This window comes from Suricata suricatta, chromosome 8 (assembly GCF_006229205.1).
Source record: "Suricata suricatta isolate VVHF042 chromosome 8, meerkat_22Aug2017_6uvM2_HiC, whole genome shotgun sequence".
NCBI classification, from domain to species: domain Eukaryota; kingdom Metazoa; phylum Chordata; class Mammalia; order Carnivora; family Herpestidae; genus Suricata; species Suricata suricatta.
The window spans coordinates 46,987,356-47,007,783 of record NC_043707.1 but is presented as its reverse complement, the minus strand read 5'-3'; the positions used below and the strand labels follow the sequence as shown (position 1 = coordinate 47,007,783).

Here is a 20,428-nt window from a genome sequence, read left to right as displayed (position 1 = left end):
GGAGCTCGTCCGGAGGGTACTGGAAGCTGGGAGGGACTAAGCTTGGGGTGAATTCCCTTGGACTATGTTTTGGAGTGGTGAAGCTTAGTAAGCCCAGAAGGGAATTTATGGTCCTTTGTGGAGGCAGGGACTGTGTCTGGCCTGCTAATGCTCTATCCCTTAGTGCCTAGAATAGCACATGGCATAAGGTAAACATTCAGGGAAAGCTGGCTTGAGATCTCTTTCCCTTGGTGGAGATGAGAGAAGGAAGCTAAAATGGACAGAATGGTGATTCACTCCCGTCACCTGTGTCCCAAAATAGAGATTTCAATCAACAGTCTCGGGGAGGTTGTGGTTCCCAAATTGTTCCTATTTGTAAGCGAGGATGAGCCCAGCTCTATTTCCACTTCCTTCTTGTGTCTGACAGGGAGGATGAGTTGTTAATTAGGTTAGTCACAGTTCAGAACACAGGGCCATATTTCCGAATGGGTAGGGCTTTGAGGACCACAGGCTTGTGTGTTTACCAACCCAAACGGGTTTGTGGGAGCACATCCCTCTGGTCTTCTACAGCTGTGCAGAATTGGTAAGACCCTTCAGCCATTAAACTGGGACCGTGTGTCAGCCCAGCTCCTTAGGAGTTGTGCAGTGGAGTTTCAGGGCTAAACCCAGATAGATAGAGGTACGTTGATCTTGTATTTGCCGTTTTCCCTTTTCTCCTCTCTGAGGAACACACAGGGCTGGCTGAGCCAGCTACTGGACCCATTGGCAGAACCATCACAAGGGCCCCTACCTCACCCAGATCCACGTGTAGAAGATCTTACTGTCCATTCTCCCTCTTTTTTTTTTTTTTTTTTTTTTTTACCTCTGTCTCCAGGCTTGTCTGCAGTGGCTCTTGGAAAGGAGCCTTGCATTAGTTTCCTGGATTGCTATTAACAAATTATCACAAAGTTGGTGGATGAAAGCCACAGAAATGTATCCTGTCACAGCTCTGGAAGCCAAAGTCTAAAACCGAGTCAGCAGGGCGTCTGTCCTTCTGAGGCTCCCTCTTCATCTCTTCCGGCTTCTGGTGGCTGCTTCATTCCTTGGCTTGTGTCTGTGTGACTCCAGCCTCTGCCTCCGTCTTCTCATGGCTTTTTCTTTACCCGTATGTGTCAGGCCTCCCTCTACCTCCCTTTTAATAGGACACGTGATGGCACTTGGCATCCACCTAGGTAATCCAGGATGACATCTCTGTCTCAAAGTCCTTAGCTTATTCACCTCTGCAAAGACACCTTTTCCTAACGAGATAACACTATAGGTTCCAGAAACGAGGACCTGGTATCTCTGGGACCACCATTCATCCCACTATTAAGCAGACTTCAAAATCTTGCTGTTACCTCTTTTTCCCTCGTCTGTTCTTCCTTTTAAAAAGGGACTGGTGGGGCACCTGGGTGGCTCAGTTGGTTAAGCATTATACTCTTGGTCTCAAGGTTTGTGAGTTCAAAACCCACATCGGGCTCTGTGCTGTCAACCTGGAGCCTGTTTCCGATTCTGTGTCTCCCTCTCTCTCTGCCCCTCCCCCCACTCATGATCTGTCTCTCTCGGTCTCAAAAAATAAACAAACATTAAAAGAGAGAGAGAGAGAGAGAGAGAGAGAGAGAGAGAGAGAGACTGGTGTGTCCACAACTGGTGTGTCCACAACTGGTGTGTCCACAACTGAATTTCTTTGGGCAGGGTAGGCCCCCAGGTATTGTTCTTGGCGATGGTGCTGAAAAAGACAAACAGTGCCGTATTTCTTCTAGTTATCGTGACATACTCTGAATTGGAATGAAAAACACAGGACATCTGGATGAAAAGCTAGAACAAATGAAAAAACCAAAACAACCAGCCAATTAGCCAGTTGCTTGTTTCCAAGCATCTAGATGTTGGGCCTTTGTTTTGGGGGCACAGGCAACAGTGGGGAGGCGGTCTTGAGCAGAGGAGGAAGGTCACGGGTGGCCTGCTGGCTGGGTCTCCAGGGCCTGGAGTGGAGGGCACACTCTGAGGAGTTGGGGGAGAGGAGAGAGAAGGAGGAGGGACTGACCACTGAGTGCAGAACTGCAGAAGTGTGTCCAAAAACTTGGGGGTGGAGGCACCATCAGCAGAGAATGAAGACCAAAGTAGCTGCGAATGCCCGGCTCTGGCCCCTCCACGCAGCTATATTAATGATCAAAGGGACAAAGTCCATGCATTCCAGAAGGAATCAGGCAGCAAAGCGCAAGTATGAAAGCATTCTTGACTGTCATAGACTCGAGTGCAGTGAGCGGGCTCTCTGCACGGCCCTCTGCGTTCTGCCTGGAGAGGGGGGAACGCGCCTCTCGTCCTCCCGGGTCTGAGCTGTGACGGGGATATTTTCAGGACAATCGAAACAAGATGCTTCAGTGCAGTGGCTCCGTTTTTGCCTCCCTGGGGACATTTAGGGGCTTCTGGGAAATAGGAGTATGAGGGGACCCTGTGTCTTTGGTTTCTGGCTTTTCAAGAGCAATTTAACCCGTTTACGTTGAGGCCTAGGCTTTGGGGACAATGGCGTGGGTGGCAGCTCCTTTTCCATTTGGGGTCTTCCTGAGAGCTCAGGACTCCAGGATCCTGATGAGAGGATGCTGCTAAGCTCAGCGCTGAGCGCAGTGGGCCTGACGAGCAGATGTCAGGATAGGTGCTCGGGTCTGAGCTCTGAGGCCTTAGTCTGGGGTGGTGAGGTGCCTTCTCTTCGTCTCATGCCGCAGTGACTCCTCCTCCTCCTCCACTGCCTGGCCTGGATTTTGGATTGGCTAATGGATGTAGGCCATGTGATTTGGCCAGAGCTCAGCTGAGTCCCGACATCCATGTGGGTCGTAGGAATCTGTGTAGTTGGTGATTGAGGGCCCGGGCTCTGAATTTAGGGATCCTGCCACTTACTAGCTGAGTAGACTCAGACCTCAGCTTCTTTCTCTGTGGGAGTGTGAAGACAATGCCTACCTTTCAGGCTGTTCATGAGGACTGCATGAAATACATTTGGAAAGCACTAGCTCAGTGAATGACCTATAGTAAATGCTCAGTAAATATGAGCTATTTTTATTGCTATTATAAAAGCACTTCTCAGAGAGCTTTCATTTTTCTCTCTTTCCCTTTTCTGGTCTCCCCCCACTTTCCTTTCCTTCTAGGATTCCACATTTGGGAACCAAAAACATGAGAAAGACAGAGACACAGATGCAGACAGATGATGGATGCTTCCAGAGATCCTCTCATCTTGACTGGGGGCTTATTTGTCCAGAGTAAACCAGTTTTTTTATGTTCTAAGGCAATTAAAAACTTAAAAAATGTGTAAATTTTAATTAATGCAAAAATTTTAATTAATGCAAAAATGTGCAAATTTTAATTAATGCAAAAATTATTAAGATTCTCAGGTAGGGGCGCCTGGGTGGCTCAGTCGGTTAGGCGTCCGACTTTGGCTCAGGTCATGATCTCACAGTTCGTGGGTTTAAGCACTTGGGCTCTGTGCTGACAGCTCAGAGTCTAGAGCCTGCTTCACATTCTGTGTTTCCCTCTCTCTCTTCCCCTCCCCTGCTCATGCTCTGTCTCCCCAAAATAAATAAGTGTTGAAAAAAAAAGATTCCTAGGTAGAGTTGAATCCAGTTAGTAGGTTACTATACCTGCAAAATCCTGCCTTTCCTATAAGAAGTCAGGGCAAGAAGTGCAAGTGATGGGTATAATTGTAAACAAGGCCTTTGAAGATCATTTTCAGATCATGAATAGTCACCTATAAGAAGAATGATAAACAATGGGGCGCCTGGATGGCTCAGTCGGTTAAGCATCTGAATCTTGGTCTTGGCTCAGGTTATGATCTCATAGTTGGAGAGTTCAAGCTCCACCTGGGGCTCTGCACTGACAGTACAGAGCCTGCTTGGGATGCTCTCTTTCCCTCTCTCTGCTCCTCCCCTGCTCTCTCTCTCAAAATAAATAAATAAATAAACCTAAAAAATTGAAAAAGAGAAAAATAAAAAACATTTCAGACACTATAAATTTCTCTTCTTTCCCCTTCCTTCCTCCCTTTTTCTCTCTCTCTCTCCCTCTTTCTCTCTTCTTTTTTTCAAGATTGTTCTTCACGTGTGGCTCATGCCTACCTGATTTTGGAAATTCTAATGAAAAGTGAAGCAGAATGCTTGACCCATAGTAGGTGCTCCGTAAAATTAGTTTGAATGAATTCCTTCCTTGGAAACATTTTTCTAAAATATTACTTTATATACCATGTAATTTTAAATATTTTTCTAATTAAACTTTCTACTATAAGTGGACATTTGGCTGTTTCATTTACCACCCTCCATGTTTATATATTGGCATGGAGAAAGTACTTTTGGGTAGCACTGGGTCTGGGAGCTGGGGACTGTAAGGGACAGGGCAATGTATTTCCTCTCCCCTTGGCTTCTCTGCACATGTTAGCTTTATCCTGCTCTCACCATGGAGGTGCTTTCTAAGCTTTACTGGTCAGGTTATAGGAAAATGGGTCCCTCCACACTCCTGAGTCTTTACATCTCCCTTGTTTAAGCCTTTAGTCTGGACTGAGATTGGAATTTCTGGGCCCTTATTTAGAATTTCATGGAAGAGACTCAGACTAGCCCAGGTTAGGTCAGGGGCTCACCCCTGAACACTTGGCTGTGGCCGGGACCACATGGATGTTCCTTCTTCTCACCCTACTTGTGGCTGGCCACAAACGATGGACAGTGTTAGAAAGACACATTTTTACTGAATTTGGTATGAGATGGCAATTTTTGAGCACTAAGCTACATCTGAGGAAGGTTAATCTGGTAGTTATGTCAGGAATGATTTCCGTGGTGAGAGGAATGATTTACTAGATACTCTTCTAGCAGAGTGGGGGAGGGGAATTGGAAGGCACTGGGGCCCTCAAGAATTCTCTGGTAATCGATTTCAATGGCCATGGAAGAGCTGCTTTTTCTACAGCTATACCCAAGGAGATGAAACAGAAGCAGGTGGCAGTAAGGGGAAGAGAGGGGCAGACTAGGGAGGGCTTCTTGAGGAAGGGGAGAGAGTTCCCGGTAGGGGTTAGGGTAAGCACCGTGCTCAGCCTTGGGCCTGGACCTCATTGCCACTGGGGCACCCACAGAGAGCTGGAAACACGTGGCTCCTGGAGACAGACTGAACCTGGCTAGTAAGCAGATCTCATGGCCCCTGACACACCACAAGGCGTGCCAAGCTTCACCTCTGTTGGAAGGCATTTCTCCTGGGGGAGGGCAGGTAAGCATGAGTCACTGACAGGACAGCCCAGTAACACAGCTTAAATAAAACGTGAGAGCAGCTCTTGACTCATCCTGGCTGGGGGTGTCGCTGAGTGTGTGGGTATAGATATAAACATTCCCCCACACCCTGTCACATGGGAGGGCAGGTCCATGGGGGTCAGGGGGTGACTCAGAAGGTAGAAACACAGATAACCTGCTGACTCACGGTTTTACGGTCCTTTGCTCCCTCTTCAGACAGGGCCCAGGTTTGAAGGACAGGTGACTCACAGACTGACCCCTTCCTCTCTCTGGTCTGGTTTCTCCAAGTGCTATCCTTAGTTCTCCTAGTCACCCCAACCTCTAGGACACCCTGGTGTGGAGGCCGATCCAGCCACATTAGGTCCTCAGCCTCCTATTTCACTTGCTCACTGGGATTTCTGTTCCATCAGCCTTTCCATTTCTACTCGTTTGCTCAAGTGAACAAGTATTTAATTGGAGTTCACGATGTGCCAGCTCTAGGCTAGGTGCTGGGGACCCAGCCATGCACAGGAAAGGACCCCTGCCTCAGGAAACTGAGGGGATTGTCTTGACTCACTTTCTGTGTAAATTGGTCCAGTCAAGGAAGAGTTACCTCTTCAGACTCCCCTGTCTACATAGCTCCATGGGGCTTTTGCTTCTGGGTGGTGACTAGTGGGATCTCTAGCCTGGCCCGTGTGGCCAAATCCTTTCCCATGATTCATATTTCCTGCCACCTGAAGAGAGTGATTCTTCTTCCTTCCATCAAACATGTAGCAGTTTGGGACTGTTTTGTAGGCAAAGCGCTGGGAGTGTGTATGGAACTCCACACATACACTAGCCCCTGGCCCTGCCCCTACACCCTGGTCACTGCCATGGTCTGGCCCTGGGAGCACCACTTGCCTCACTGACTGAGCCTTAGGGCTTTGCATGTATTTGATCATCACAATGATTCTATGAGAAAGATTACTTGTCATCCATTCATAGTATCATCACCATTGTCTCTTATCTCAGGAAACTTAGGCAAAGAGAGGTGAAATCCCATAGATCACATAGCTTATAAGAGACAGTTCTGGTCCACCCAGAACCCATTGCTCTCAATGGCCACCTGTATTGTCCCAATCCCAGGGCGAATTCTCTGCCTTCATCTTGACATTGGGGGCTGTCCCTCTTCTCCAAGTGCCCAGCCCCCACTGGCCCAGCAGGCACAGGGAGGGACAGGGTGTAGTTCAGGGCAGGGGGTTGCAGACATGAGAGAGGACATTTCAGTGTTGTGTAGGTTGGTGACCAGAGCTTAAGGCCAGACTGCAGGGTGGTCTTGGGAAAGGCCAGTGGTGTGGTGAGAACTCATCTTCAGGCTCCAACCTCTTTAGTAAAACGTTCTCATGGTGCTGGTTATATGGGTTACTCTCTCATTCACATCAAGAATGGGAAGAGAAAGGTGGTAGAGTCATGATCACATGCTTTTGAACTAGGAGAGGTCCCAGAGATCAAGTCCAATTTTTGTGTGTGTGTGTTTCAAACAAAGAAAATGAAGGATTGAGGTGATTCCATACCTCCTGGAATGGTAGTGGGCCCGGGACTTGAACCCAGGCCTCCTTTCTCTCCGGTGCTCTTTCTCTGACATCATGTGCAGCACTCTGACCAAGATTTACAGGAAGCTCTAGAGTCTGTGCAGTAGGGCATGAACTACAATGCAACCTTCATTTGTCTACACAGACGGACTCCTCCTTCCTCAGACCTCCCCTCCCCAAGCGACGTCTTGCTATTCCAGCCCCTGTCCCTTCGGGCCCATCCTCCCCCATACTTTATGTTTCTTATAAAGATCCTCAGTGTAAGAGTTACTTTCCAACAATGGCATTTGAGGGTGAAAAGTTGAACTGTAAGTTTGGCTGATAGAGCATGCATTCCATTCATCTGCGGATGTTCTCTTCTTCTCTCTTTGGGCACTGATAGCTTTTTTTTTCTTTTGTAGAAGAACCTGTGTTTGGCAGAACAGGGCTTTCAGCATCCTTATAAACTAGTTTCTCTTAGTGAAAGGCCTTGCATAGTGGGTACTTAGCTTTCTTTCACTGGCTACGAGGACTCTCCTCCTGGGAAGATCCGCAGTTCCCTTCCGTTCTGCTTGGAGGTGGCAGGTGCTACAGGAAGGCTTAGTTCCTGAAATCAGAAAGACCCCAGTTTGAGTCCTGACTTGAGCACTTTAATAGCAGTGAGACTTTGGAAAAGATACTTAACAGCTTTGAATCTTGATTTCCTCGCCTGTAAAACAGGCATCTTGAGGAACACGCAGGGAAAGGAGAACGAAGGCACTTCATGTGCAAGATGGTCCAGATGCCTCCTGGAAGAGATGTCTTTATCTTCGATAAATTGAGGAGAGTTCAGTGCCATTCACCGCTTGGGAAGGTTGAAAGGTAGGTAAGTCCCACAGTAATCTCTTTGGCGCACACATATTTATAGGAGATAATCATTCTCTTGCTGGTCTCCGTGTGTTTTTCTCCAGTGACATGATGGTTTGGGGACACTGTTACCTGTCTAGGCCAGAGTGATGGAAGGTGTGACTGGAGGGTCCTAGTCCTTCCCCTGATGGACTGCCCTGAGACTTTGGGCCAGACATTATCTTTAGTGTTTTCCTCTATAAAGTGATAGGAAGCCTGACCCCTTCGTCAGGCTGATGAGAGATGAAATGAGATGGATTTGGAGCATTTTACACGGTGCCTGGTGTGTAGTGAGGGTTGCAGGTCACGTTGGCATAACTTTGGAGGATCCTTGTTTTGAGGGTATTTCTATTTTGTTTATGAGGCAATATCTTCTGATAGGAACCTCCCCAAAGAAGTGATTCCTCTCAAGTTATGCCCTGAATGAAGCCCCCCCCGAAGTGTTTCCAGTTGGCTGGGCCATGTTTCTGATTTCAGAAATGCAGGCTCTCCTCAGCGAGAGGGTCCCTGTGTGGAAGGACCCTGGCCTCTGTAAGCAAGCAATGCCTGTGTCAGTCCCCTCCACTTTTTCTGGAGCTCGAGGATTCATGATTTTGACCTTGATATGACCTTGCAGAACAGAATTTGGTACATGGTGTGTTGCTCATTCTGGACCCCGCCTGGGCTTGGGGAAGAGAATAGGGTTCATTTTCAAAGTGTCCCCACCTCATATGTGCCGTTTCCTCTGCCTGGAAAGGTTTTTGTCTTCTCATTTCTTCTGGTAAGTGCCTAGCCATCATTTAGGAGGTGTGTGTGTGTGTGTGTGTGTGTGTGTGTGTGTGTGTGTGTGTGTGTGTATTTGCAAAAACTTCTCCAGGCCATCCTTAGCGAGTTCCATGGCTCTCTTCTCGGCATACCCAGAATGCTCCTCTCACATGAATCTGACCCCCGGCTGTGCGCTGTGCACAGGGGCCCTGCCTGCTATCTGCTTCCTGTCTCACCTGACAGCATTTTATACTCGAGTCTTACTGTGTTCCCTGCAGTTTCACAAGGTGTGGGGCCTCCCAGCTCTGCGACAGCACTGTGTACCCTCCTCTGTGTCCCCACCCCTTTGTGGTGAGTCCCTGCTTCTGTTGAACACCCCCTGCTCCAAAAAGATGCCCCTGAGCATGCATGTCTGGGTGGCCCTCCCACGGCCTCAGGGGCACCTTGTCATTGTCCCTATTACACACACTGAGTGTGGTTGCTTTCTGCTTTCATCTCTTTGACCCTGCTGGACGGTGTGCATCTCAGGGCAGGGGGCCGGATATCTTGCTCCTTATTGTATCCCCGAACTGGCACGGGCCTGTGGAAGCTGTTCATCGTGTCAAAACCGTCACATCCATTTTCATCATGAGGAGGGAGCTTGTCTCCATTATCTTCAAGTCTGCGGTGGTTAGAGCAGTCCTGGCTCGCGAGTGTGCCTTCCAAGGCTGGCTTACGGCATCGGCTCTGAGGCCCTGTCTCAGTGAGCTCAGAGCTCCTTCTAACTGAATAATCGGATTCTTCTTTTAGCATCAGAGCGCCAAGAAGCTAGGAGGAGTCGCCCGAGGCCCCACATCTTGCAGAAAGCTCCAGCCCCCTCCCCTCTCCTGGGCAGGTGGTCCTGTAACACCTTCCCTCCCCCACTCCTCCCCACCTAGCTGAGCTATTATTGGCAATTCATGTAATGTTTCTGGGCCTTTCTTCAGGCTCAGACTCACTCTGGTTGTACTTAAGAACATGAATTGGTGGTGTCCAATGTTAGCAAATGTGCTCCCAAATCTGCCAGTTGCAGACCCGTCTCTACCCTCTTCGTCTGATCAATATGTTGAGCACCAAGGTCAATGGGAGTCACCCCATGGGTTCCTGGCCCATTTATTAAAAATGTGGAACGATTTAAGTTCTCTCTGCTTTGACTGGAAGTCATTGAACACATGTTGTTTCCAGCAGGCTCTGGGGCTGGGAGGTCAAGTTTCAGATGCGATTAATTCAGTGTAAAGGTGAGCCTGCCAGGCATGGAATAAAGAAGAACTGACAGCTGATTTACGACGTGGCTTTTAAACAACTCGCCCCTAAAACCCAGCTCGTTTCATTATGGAAGGGGCTCAATTTGTATTAGAGGCTGTCATCTTCGGCCCCTGCAGTCAGCAGCTGCTGGAAAGAAATGGGATTTCCGTGATTCCAGAAAGTGTCTCTACAATGTTTGGCAGAAGAAATGCTGGTCCTCAGGTCCCTCGTACATTTACTTATTGCCAAAACATACTGTTGGCACCAGGGGTGTGTGTGCCTGAGCAAAAATAGCTCTGGGAGGCCCTGTCCTGGGGGCTGAGGGTGATCCAGTCTGTGCGGACTCCCCCACACGAGCCGCCTTTTTGCACTGATGACCTGCTGTGGTTTCTGTCCCCAGAATGGGGACCGGGGACAGCGACAGGTCCAGAGAGGAAGCTGCTCAGTGCTTTTGGGAAGCGATGCCTGTCTGGGAGCGTTCCCAGGGACGCTTTCCCTAATTAACGTGTTTTGGTTCACTGCGTCCCATGCAGGAAATAGAAAGCCTGCATTAGTGTCCAGGAAATAGAGAATGTGACTAAAACCTTCTCATAATTCTGGCGCTGACTTCCAGGTATTTCAGTGTTTAATGACACCCCATCTTGTTTCTCTTTGTCCTTCCTGTTCCAAATATGACATGGAACATTCTGGCGCCATCCAGGAATGCGGGGCTCAGGGGAAGCCCCAAGGGTAGTGGTGCACAGAAGAGAGGTTCTTGCGACGGCGACTCGCATTTTCATGGGTTTTGGCCTTCCTGTTCCCGTCCCAGTAACAATGACTAAGCAGCAGAGAAAGTGGAGTCATTTCTAAATCCCAGACATGTCGCCCCGGGGGCCCCTCGTTAGTGGTCAGTCCAGCAGTGGCTGGCGGGAGTGGACAGTGGGCCATCTATGGGTACACAGGAGGCAGAGCTTGGAGCAAGGGGCCCTGCAAAGGGAGAGTGACTGTGGAAGGAAACCTCACTGTGACAGGGGTGCCGATTTAGCCAGACAGTACTGGGTTCGAAGCACGTTCATGACCTGGGATTCCAGGCTGAGCTCTGCTTTCTGTTCGGACCGACACGGATGTGAAATAGAAGATTGCTCCTGAGATGGGCAACCCTCCCTCTGGGTGCTTGCACACAAAACGTCTGGAAGCATCTGGTGCCATGAGCCAGAGATGCCAGCTTCTCTTGGCTGGGCAAGTGGCTTCCTGGGCCTTGGAACTGCAGTCCATAAAAGGAGAATTTATGAACAAACAAGGAAACCAATCTCTCTTCTGCAACATTAAAAAAACCAGTTCTCAACATGAAGTTTTTTGCTGCTCTTTTTTCCTCTGGTAACCCAGTCCAACTGAGTAGATACACTAGAGTTCCATATTTCTGTCGCCTACCGAACTCCTCCAGCAAGGTGTTTGTGCTTCTTGTTTTGCACGTATCACATAGGGCCCAGTGTGTGGGGGTGTTTATACTTAGATCTATGTTCTCGGTATGGCTTAATGGAAAGAATTTGAACTTTGGGGCCATGCAGAGCCAAATTTAAATCCAAATCCAACTTTTCAATGGTTGTGTGAGCTTGAAAAAGCAACATAACTTTTCCTAGCCTGGTTTTCCTTGTGTGTAAGATAGAGACAAGTCCTGTTTGGGGGGTACAGTGGGGATTACGTGGGGCAGTGCATTGCAGTTCCTATGTAGGAGGAGGCCTGGGGGAGGGCGCGTCTTATACTCTATGTTGACAACCATCTCTCCACCAAGGCAGTTTGCAATTTCCTTCAAGGTGACATTGTATTATGTTTATTTCTCTGTCTCTCTCAACACTCAACCTTGTATATATACCCTGTATTTAGTGGTACTCCAATAAATAGTGAATGAACTCATTTTATTCTGAAGTGGAGTGAGGAAGGGACTCAAGGGCAGCTGACAGGGATATCTGACTGGGTCAGAGCCTCTCTACTCAGAGTGTAGTACAAGGGTCAGGGTCACCAGAGAACTAATAAAAATACAGAATCTTGGGGCGTGTGGGTGGCTCAGTTGGTTAAGCAGTAGGACTCTTGATTTTGGCTCAGGTCATATCTCATAGTTGATGAGATCGAGCCCCGAGTCGGGCTCTGTGTTGGCGGTGTGGAGCCTGCTTAGGATTGTCTCTCTCCCTCACTCCCTCTTCCTCTTCGCTGCTCATTTTCTCTCTATCTTTCTCCCAAAATAAATAAATAAACATAAAAAAATACAGAATCTCTTGTGCTCACTTCAGCAGCACTTATACTAACATTGGAACGATACAAAGATTAGCATGGCCCTCATGCAAGGATGACACGCACATTCTTGAAGTGTTCCATATTTTTTCAAAAATAGCCAAATTATGGAAAGAGCCCAAAGATCCCTCAACTGATGAATGGATCAAGAAGATGTGGTTTATATAAACAATGGAATACTACTAGGCAATGAGAAAGAATGAAATCTGGCCATTTGTAGCAATGTGGATGGAATTGGAGGGTGTCATGCTAAGTGAAATACATTAGTCAGAGAAAGACAGGTATCATATGTTCTCACTCATACATGGAACTTGAGAAACTTAACAGAAGACCATGGGGGAAGGGAAGGGGAAAAAATAGTTGCAGAGAGGGAGGGAGGCAAACTATAAGAGACTCTTAAACACAGAGAACAAACTGAGGGTTGATGGGGTGAGGGGAGAAGGGGGAGAAATGGGTGATGGGCACTGAGGAGGGCACTTGTTGGGATGAGCACTGGGTATTGTATAGAAGCAATGAATCACAGGAATCTACCCCCAAAACCAAGAACACACTGTATATACTGTATGTTAGCCAATTTGACAATAAATTATATTTAAAAAATGCAGAATCTCAGGCCACACCCCAGACCGACTGAACCAGAGTCTGAGGGTTAACCCGTTGCCTGGGTGATTCATTTGCATGTTCAAGGGTGAGAGACCTGGTGTCAATAAATGAAGGAGTAAGATTAGGAAGCTGGCAAAATAATTTGCTAGGACCTATTGGTTTTATTTAAAGAGAATGTTTGGGGCATCTGGGTGGCTCAGTCAGTTGAGTGCCTGACTCTTGATTTCAGCTTGGGTCATAATTGTAGAGTTGTGAGATCGAGCCCCATGTCAGGCTCCATGCTTAAGGCTTAAGGTTCTCTCTCTCATTCTCTCTCTCTCTCTCTCCCTCTCTCTCTCTCTGTCCCTCTCCCCCACTCCTGCTCTCTCTCTAAAAAATAAAAATAAAAAATTTTAAAGGAAAATTCTATTAACAATGAAATATAATACTAAGAACTTTAAGTGTAATGTCAGCTTTCCTCCACTTCCAGAAGCCCCTGTCCCTGGCGGTTAGCCCATAGCCACAGATGGAGCTGCCCCTGGACTTCCCTCGGGGTCCCAAGTACCCCTCCCTTGTACCAGTGCTCTCAGGAGGCTGTGCTGTCCCCGATGGCCAGCTCATCTCTCGGACTCTGCGAGCCTGCTTGCTCCCCGGGATCTCCTGGCTTGGCGCTGTGCCCCAGGGCACACTCAGTCACCATGGCTGTCTGTCTGCCTGAGCGCCAAGCATGGGGACCTTGCTCAGCTCTGCACAGAACACCCATTGTTTCTGTTTGGATCGCTGCCCTAAATTCGGTTCATTGGAAAGTGCTTGAGAGGATCTGGCCTCTCGCATCCACTTTTCAGAGTGGCTTAGACCCACTTCTTCCAAAAACAGGGTGAACTTTTGTGTCTGTCTGTCCTCCCCACCAGTACAAGCTGTGCAAGTGTGTGGTCTTTCTCACCTTCCTCTTTGGACTTAAGCTTGGGAAATAAGGCATCCACACGGGGTCTAAATCCTGCTGCTGTCTATGCAACCTATTTTCCATGGGGGTGGGAACAGAGCGCCTGTGAGTTCTACTTCTAAAATATGCTTCTGGTCACGTTCCTTCTCTCTACACACTCAGGCACCACCTGCCAGGCCACCACCCTCCCCTGCCTGGACAATAGCAGCACCCTCCTAACCGTGTCCCTGCAGGCTAACTCTCCACACAGGCAGCCAGAGATTTTTTTCTGAAAGCATAAATTGGGTAGTATCTGTTTCCTACTTGAAGGCTTCAATGTCTTCATTGAGCTGCTGCTCTCCAGCCTCCTCACGGGGACCTCAGGGCGCTGTCTGTCTCCTGTCCTCCCTTCTGTCACCTCTTCCCATCCAGTACTCCCTAATCGCGCTGGTCTTTCACTTCCTGCACCCACCTGGCCCTCTCAGATCATAGCTGAGCCACCCATCCTCAGACAGGCCTTCCCATCCGCCCCAGCTAAAATAGTCACCTAATTCTCATTCCCCATGCCGCCCATCACTTTTCATTTGTTGGCTTCTTTTGTGTCCATCTCCTCTGCTAGAGCGTAAGCCCCACGAAGGCAGGGGGGTGTCTATTTGCTTAGCATTGTGTCTCCTGTGTCTGCACCAGGGCCTGGCACATATCAGGAACTCACTGAACACCTGCCAAATGGAATTAATGAACCCACAAGGTGCTCAGTACTTTCACCCCAAATCCCCTTTCTCCCATCCAAAGACATCTTTTTCATTCCTCTGGGCTTTCTCCGGCAGGTGGGTAGACTTGTTTCATGAAGCCTTCCTAATGCACCATAGCCCAGAGTCATCTTCTGTCTTAGAATCTACTGTGGTGTCACTTGCCACCAAATCTCTCCTCTCTCATACGTCTCCCATACATGCATGCTGACACACTCACATATATATATATATATATACACTTGCTCTCTCTGTGTTGGCCGGACATCATTTCTGTGAGAGAGGAGGTAGGGACAGTGGTTAAGTTTGGGCTCTGGATCCAGACCTCTTGAGTTTGACTCTTGCCCCCGTCAATTACTTGTTGGGCAACTGACAAATTCTCTGTGCTTCAGTTTTCTTATCTGCAAAGCAGGGACAAGAGCAGAACCTTCCTAACCTGGTGGTTGTGAGAATTAAAAGGTCTAAAACATATAAAACTACAAAGAACAATGCTGGGCATGTAGTAAGTGCTATATAAGTGTTAGATATTGTAATTATTTAATGGAGGAAGAAACCAAGGATCAAAACATGATTTTGCCTTGTGATGTTTTCCTGGAACTGGGCTTTGAATCCAGGGTTCCCCTAGACCAAGAAGCTTCCCACCTTCACCATGGCTGCTAGAGGTTTTCTTTGGGATAAAATCCCTGGGGCTTAGTCAACAGATTCATGTTAGTGAAAAAGAAAAATCAATTCAGGTGTTGAGCAAAATCGTATGTTCATCATGTACATCACTGCCCTGCTGGTTCCTCAGCCGAAACGAGTGGACAGGCACTGGCCATGGTCCCCAGGATGGGCTTACAGGACAGGCCCAGTGAACAACGCCACCTGGAGCGAGGGCCCCACCCAGCTGCGGTCTCAGGAGCCGGTGTGGGGAGTCCTTCCCTTGAGCTGAGCCTTCCCTCCCTCCATCTGACCTTCAGTCTGCCACCTTCTTGCTAGCCCTGCCCTTAATTTGGAATTAAGCCTTCTTTCCATATTTGTCTTAATTTATGTCTCACCTGTCTCAGTCTCTTTCACCACATTTTCTGCCCTTCCCCCCAGCCCTCCCGTAGGGAAGGCTGTGGTGCTGACTCATGCTTCCCAGGGCTCACAGCCTTCCCTGTGTTAGGGATCATCTGGGGCACAGGTTAATCAGGCCTTTCTTCTGCCTTTTGGATGCAATTCCAGGAATCTCTGTCTTTTGCAAGCACGCCTAGTGACTTGTCTTTAGGGAAACCGGGGAGTCCCCGCCCAGGGCTTACTCACGTTCCTTCTCCACAAGATCTCCATGGTTCTCCCCCAGCCTGGGACATGTCTAATACCTTGACCAGGTGAGGACTCTGGTTCAGGTACTCTGTGTTGCTTTTTAACCCTCCACAATCTGTAGCTCTTCTGCTCCAGCAATAGGAATTTCTTGACAGTAAGCATCAAGTGTTCTCTCATACCGCGGACCCTCAATACGTAGTTGGTTGACATTCTATTTTTTCCCTCTCATTGAATTCATTTTGAGTGAACGTTGGATTGGTTTTGCCTATTCACCATTGAAAGGCAATGGGAGAAGAGGCTTCGAAATATGTAAAGCAAAAGAGGCATGTCCATTGTGATTCAACACATCTCTGATGCTCCAGGTTTGATTGCGTGACGGAAGTGTCTCTGCAGTCTGGTCTACTTGCTGATGTCTACAGGAGATGATCCATGGATGAGCTGGGTCGGGTTTCTTGTCTGAAGAGCTGTTCCCATTCCCAGCTCCACCATGAGCTGCGTGTGTGACCCCAGGGAGATGCATCCGCAAACCCAGACTCCGTTTCCTCACTATACAAAGAAGGTGAAGATCCCACCAATATCCTTGGATGGTTGTGAGGCTAAACAAGACACCAAGTATGGAATCACTTTGTAAACTGTAAAGTGCTGGGCCGATGGTAGTCATTACTCTTAGTCATCCCTAGAGTTGGTTTTCCAGCTCACCTGTTTTCCTCATTGCCTGGCAGCTTTCCTACCTGGGGCATGTGAGGAGAATTTAAATGCCATGCTAGGGAGCCCAGAAAATCTACTTCCCGGCAAGAGCTGTAAAACATCCCATCCTAATTGAGAGAGACAAAGAGGAACAATGACTCAGAATCAGCTCCAGGGTAACGGCCAGCTCAGACAGGAGACTCCTCAGGCCTCAAAACGACTTCTTACGTGGGCGTGCCGGATAATGTGAGCAGATCCATTGTAAGGTTTGGTTGTTGGGGGAGAAACTTGGAAACCAGACCACGATTGGACGGGTGTTTAACATCACCGAGAATGAACGAGACTGTCAGATGGTAACACTTAAAATCTGAACAATAACAATAAAAAAATAATAAAGGCATTACCGTGAAAGGGGACTGTTGTCCTGTAAATGAACTCTTAGAAAATCAGATTGTTCTGAATTTGATAAGAATATATTAGAAGGAGGCAGTTTTCAGAGTTCTGTGGGCTCTGGTGGGGGCCGAGCAGTACGTGTGAGAAGAAAGCAACAGATTTAAAAAATCTGTACAAACACCAATAGAAATAAACTTGTAACTTGTTGAGACGTACCCACATCGTTAGAGACTTTGCCCGTAACATCTCTCTTTTAAATCTGACTCCAGGAAATAGATTTGGAACCGGATCAATCCCATCCTCGACTCTGCCATCCTTCTGTCAGAATTATAAACAGAAGATGATTACAGCACATCCTGCATGTGCCTTCCATGTGCCTCCAGGCCCGGCCTCACGAGTAAACACTCCCCAAGTGCAGTTCTGAGGCGTCGCCCACGTGCTTTGGGGGAGAAGTGGGGGGGGAGGCTGGGCCTGGGGATGTCTGCCCTGGGAGGTACCTGCCTTCTCCCTTCTCCCCATGCTGGCGGACAATCACCCTTCCTTCAGTGCTTTGCATGGTGGGGTGACACGGGGCAGCCTACAAAGGACAGTTGGAAATAGTTTCTTTGCTTTCTTTCTCTTCTAAAAATCCATCTTGTTTCATCCCGTTCTTGGAAAACCACAGTACCCCAGCAGTCTCTGGATCCTTCAGTTTTGAGAAGCATGTGTATTGTCCGCTCCCCCTTGCTTCTGTGAATCTGTTTCGAGCAGCAGTTACTTTCCGTGTAAATGAGTGTGGGACTGAGGTTTTCATTAATGTGTTAGGACGCCAGGCTCCTGTGGTTTGACACCACTTAAATGCACAAATTGTTAACTTTGTGATTTTTCAACAATTTTCTCCCCTCTCCTGAATCTCATATGAATCTCATTTCCCAAGGAGCTGACCAAGGAACTCTGACCTCTTGCCTCAGTGGTTTGAAGGCCTTTGGTATATTTTTTCTTGGCCTGCCACTCTCCGTATCCGAAGGTGAACTGAACTTCAAAGGGCAGCAAGCCAGATGTCTTCTGTCCCCCCCGAAGGGCTGGTTTCCTCTCATTTGTCTGCGTTCTGTGTGCATGAATTCAGGTCGGTGTCCATTTCCCCAGGGCCTCCCCCTTGTTCCCAGCGCTGCGCCCAGGTGCCCAGGGGATGGGGCTGTAACTTGGGTTATTTGCTGGTCCTGATGATGCGGGGATCTGACTGTGTTCCTTGCTTTTTGTGCGGCTCTACTGTGAGCGTGTATGTGCACGTGTGTGTCCTCCATCAGCACCAGCGGACACTGGGCCCACACTGTCTGATTCAACTTGCCTCCATTCCCATGGTTTGTGTTGATCCGTACTGAGCACTTGAAATGTGGCTTCTGAACGGAGATGTGCTCTCGGTAAATTAGATGCTCAATGTCAACGATTTAGTATGAAAAATAAAATGTAAGATGTCTCAGTACACTTTTATACAGATTACACACCGCATTGACAATATTGTGGATAGATTGGGTTAAACTAAATATTAATTCCGCCTCTTTTTATTTTTTTAAAGTGTAGCCACTCACTAGATCCTGTAAAACTACATGGGTGGCTCATATAACATTTCTGTGGGACAGTGGCGATCTGGACCAATGGTGGAGACTCTGAGATGCGTTATCCGAGTCATGGGCTTTGCATCTGTGCTGATACCTGCAAACATTAAGGCTCGCAAGTGAGTGGGCAGGCAGGTGTCATCAATCACGTGCCATCACTTGGAACTGCAGAGACACTCTGTCTTCATGTGCCTTCAGGATATCATATCAAGTTTCGTCAGGTGGCCTGTCTACCCTGGCCAGGCTGATGTCCTGTGCCTGTCCTCATGGGCGGCATAGAGAGTCCTGTGCTTACTGGCCTGGGGCCGGAGGGGGCTGCTGGTGACCCAGACCTGGCTACCAGCACAACATAAATGTATTTGTCCCAGACAATATCTGATCACTGGCCACCAAGTCTAGGCTGGATCATTTCTCTTTGACCTTGACATGTTTAAGGTGCAGCTCAATTGGAAAGGACTTTAAAGATTAGGTAGTCTAATCTTTTCATTTTACAAAAGAGGGCATTAAGACTCAGCTGTTTGGTGCTAGAGGGTGGCTTTCATGAGCTTTAGATTTTGGCAGAAGTTACAAGTTCAAATCCTAGCGCTGCCACTTCTTAGCCAGGAGAACTTGGGTAGGTTTGTGGACCATTTCTGGGTTCAGTTTAGATTCCTGTCTATTAAATGAGGATCATTGTATCTCTCTCAAGGAATTGTTGTAAGAATGAAGTAAAAGATGTTTGTAAATGCCATAAACTAAATATTTGTGTCTCCCCTCCCCATATTCATATATTATTAAACCTACCCCTCAAAGTGTTGGTGTTAGTGGGCAGGGCCTTTGGGAGCCGATCAGACCTCAGCCCTCCTCTACCTGATTAATACTCTTATAAAGGGAACCCAGGGAGCTCCCTCACCCCTTCTGCCTTGTGAGGACACAGCACAAAGACAGCCATTTATGGACCAGACACTGAATCTGCTGGCACCTTGACCTTGGGCTTCCCAGCCTCCGGAACTGTGAGAAATAAATTTCTGTTGTTTATAAAGCAGCCAGTCTGTGGTGCTCTGTTATAGAAGCCCAAGTGTATGGAGACAATAAATTACTCATACTGTGATTGGCAGAGAGTGAGTACTTGATAAATAGTAATTACTCTTGAAAGATCCTAGAGGCTTAGAGCGCAGACCTCCAGTTTCTAGTCCAGGATCCTTGTTTTATGGGATCCACCAGGCTGGGCATAACCTGTCACATCTGAAGTCAGATCACCAGGGCTCAGAGATCAGTTGCTCCCCGCTCTGCCAAGCACTCCTGCAGCCGCCGGGTCTGCCACCCGAGCTGAGCTCCTGTTTTTGCTGTGCTGAGCCATTTGCTTCTCTGTGTCCCCCAGGTATCTTGTTCATTATCACTGCCCTTTCATTCTTTCAACAGTGGGCTCAGGACCTGCCCTGCACCGGGCCTTTCCCCTAGACTTCTGGGGTGCCTCAGGGAACAAACACAAGCAGACAAAGATCTTGCCTTTGTGGAGCTTCCTTTCTAGATGGGGGAGACGGATGCCATGTTGGAAGGTTATGCAGGATTCAGCTCATGCGCAGTCCGGATCCACACTTAGAGCTGGCCTGGCAACGGCTCGGTCTATGCCGCCGAGCCTGGGCCAATGGGGCCTGCGTTTTGCACTGCTGCCGTGCCTACAGCTCAGGGGCCCCTTGCAAGGAGTGTCCGCTCCCAGGCACTCGCGGGGTGCCTGTCGTGCATCTTTCATTCCCAACTTCCACTCCGCAGCTTCCTCTTCCTATGAAGGTGAGGAGCCTGTGCTGGGCTTCCACATCACTTGGACGTTTGAGGGTGCTCAGACCCCTGGGGTGGCCTTTGGCCAACGAAAGACGGAGTCTGACGGCTACATTCTTTTCTCCTGGGCAGAGTGTTTAGAGACACACTGCTTCATCCAGCCTCTCTGAAGATATCCCGTGGGGCCCAGCCCTCACTTTTTTACAACACTGTGGGCATTTGGAAACGTATTCCCTCGTGTTTGTTCTCCCTGCTTTTAGGCTCTCCCCCCTTTTCCGCCATGTCCACTTGCCTGGATCGTATTCCTTTCAACTACGTTTTCTAGGGAACTGGGCCAAGGTAGTAGGGTGAGAAGTGCTGCAGAGAAAGAACACAGTGGGTGAAGGAGGGGGGTCAGGTGTGCTGGTGAAGGGCTGCAGTTGCTGGTAGTTTTGTCGGTATCAGCCTTGTGGGAAGGTGATATTTGAGCAAAGGCTTGGAGTTGAGGATGTTAGCTACTCTGGGGAAAGGGCATTCCAGGGGG

The 20,428-nt window shown here is 48.4% G+C and overlaps 1 non-coding gene across 1 annotated transcript; it reads left to right on the top strand.

Moving 5' to 3' along the window:
- Positions 1–11,921: 11,921 nt before the first annotated feature.
- Positions 11,922–12,025, top strand: LOC115300513. The gene has a single exon (XR_003912685.1). It is a non-coding gene; the product is annotated as a U6 spliceosomal RNA (small nuclear RNA).
- The last annotated feature ends 8,403 nt before the right edge of the window (positions 12,026–20,428 follow it).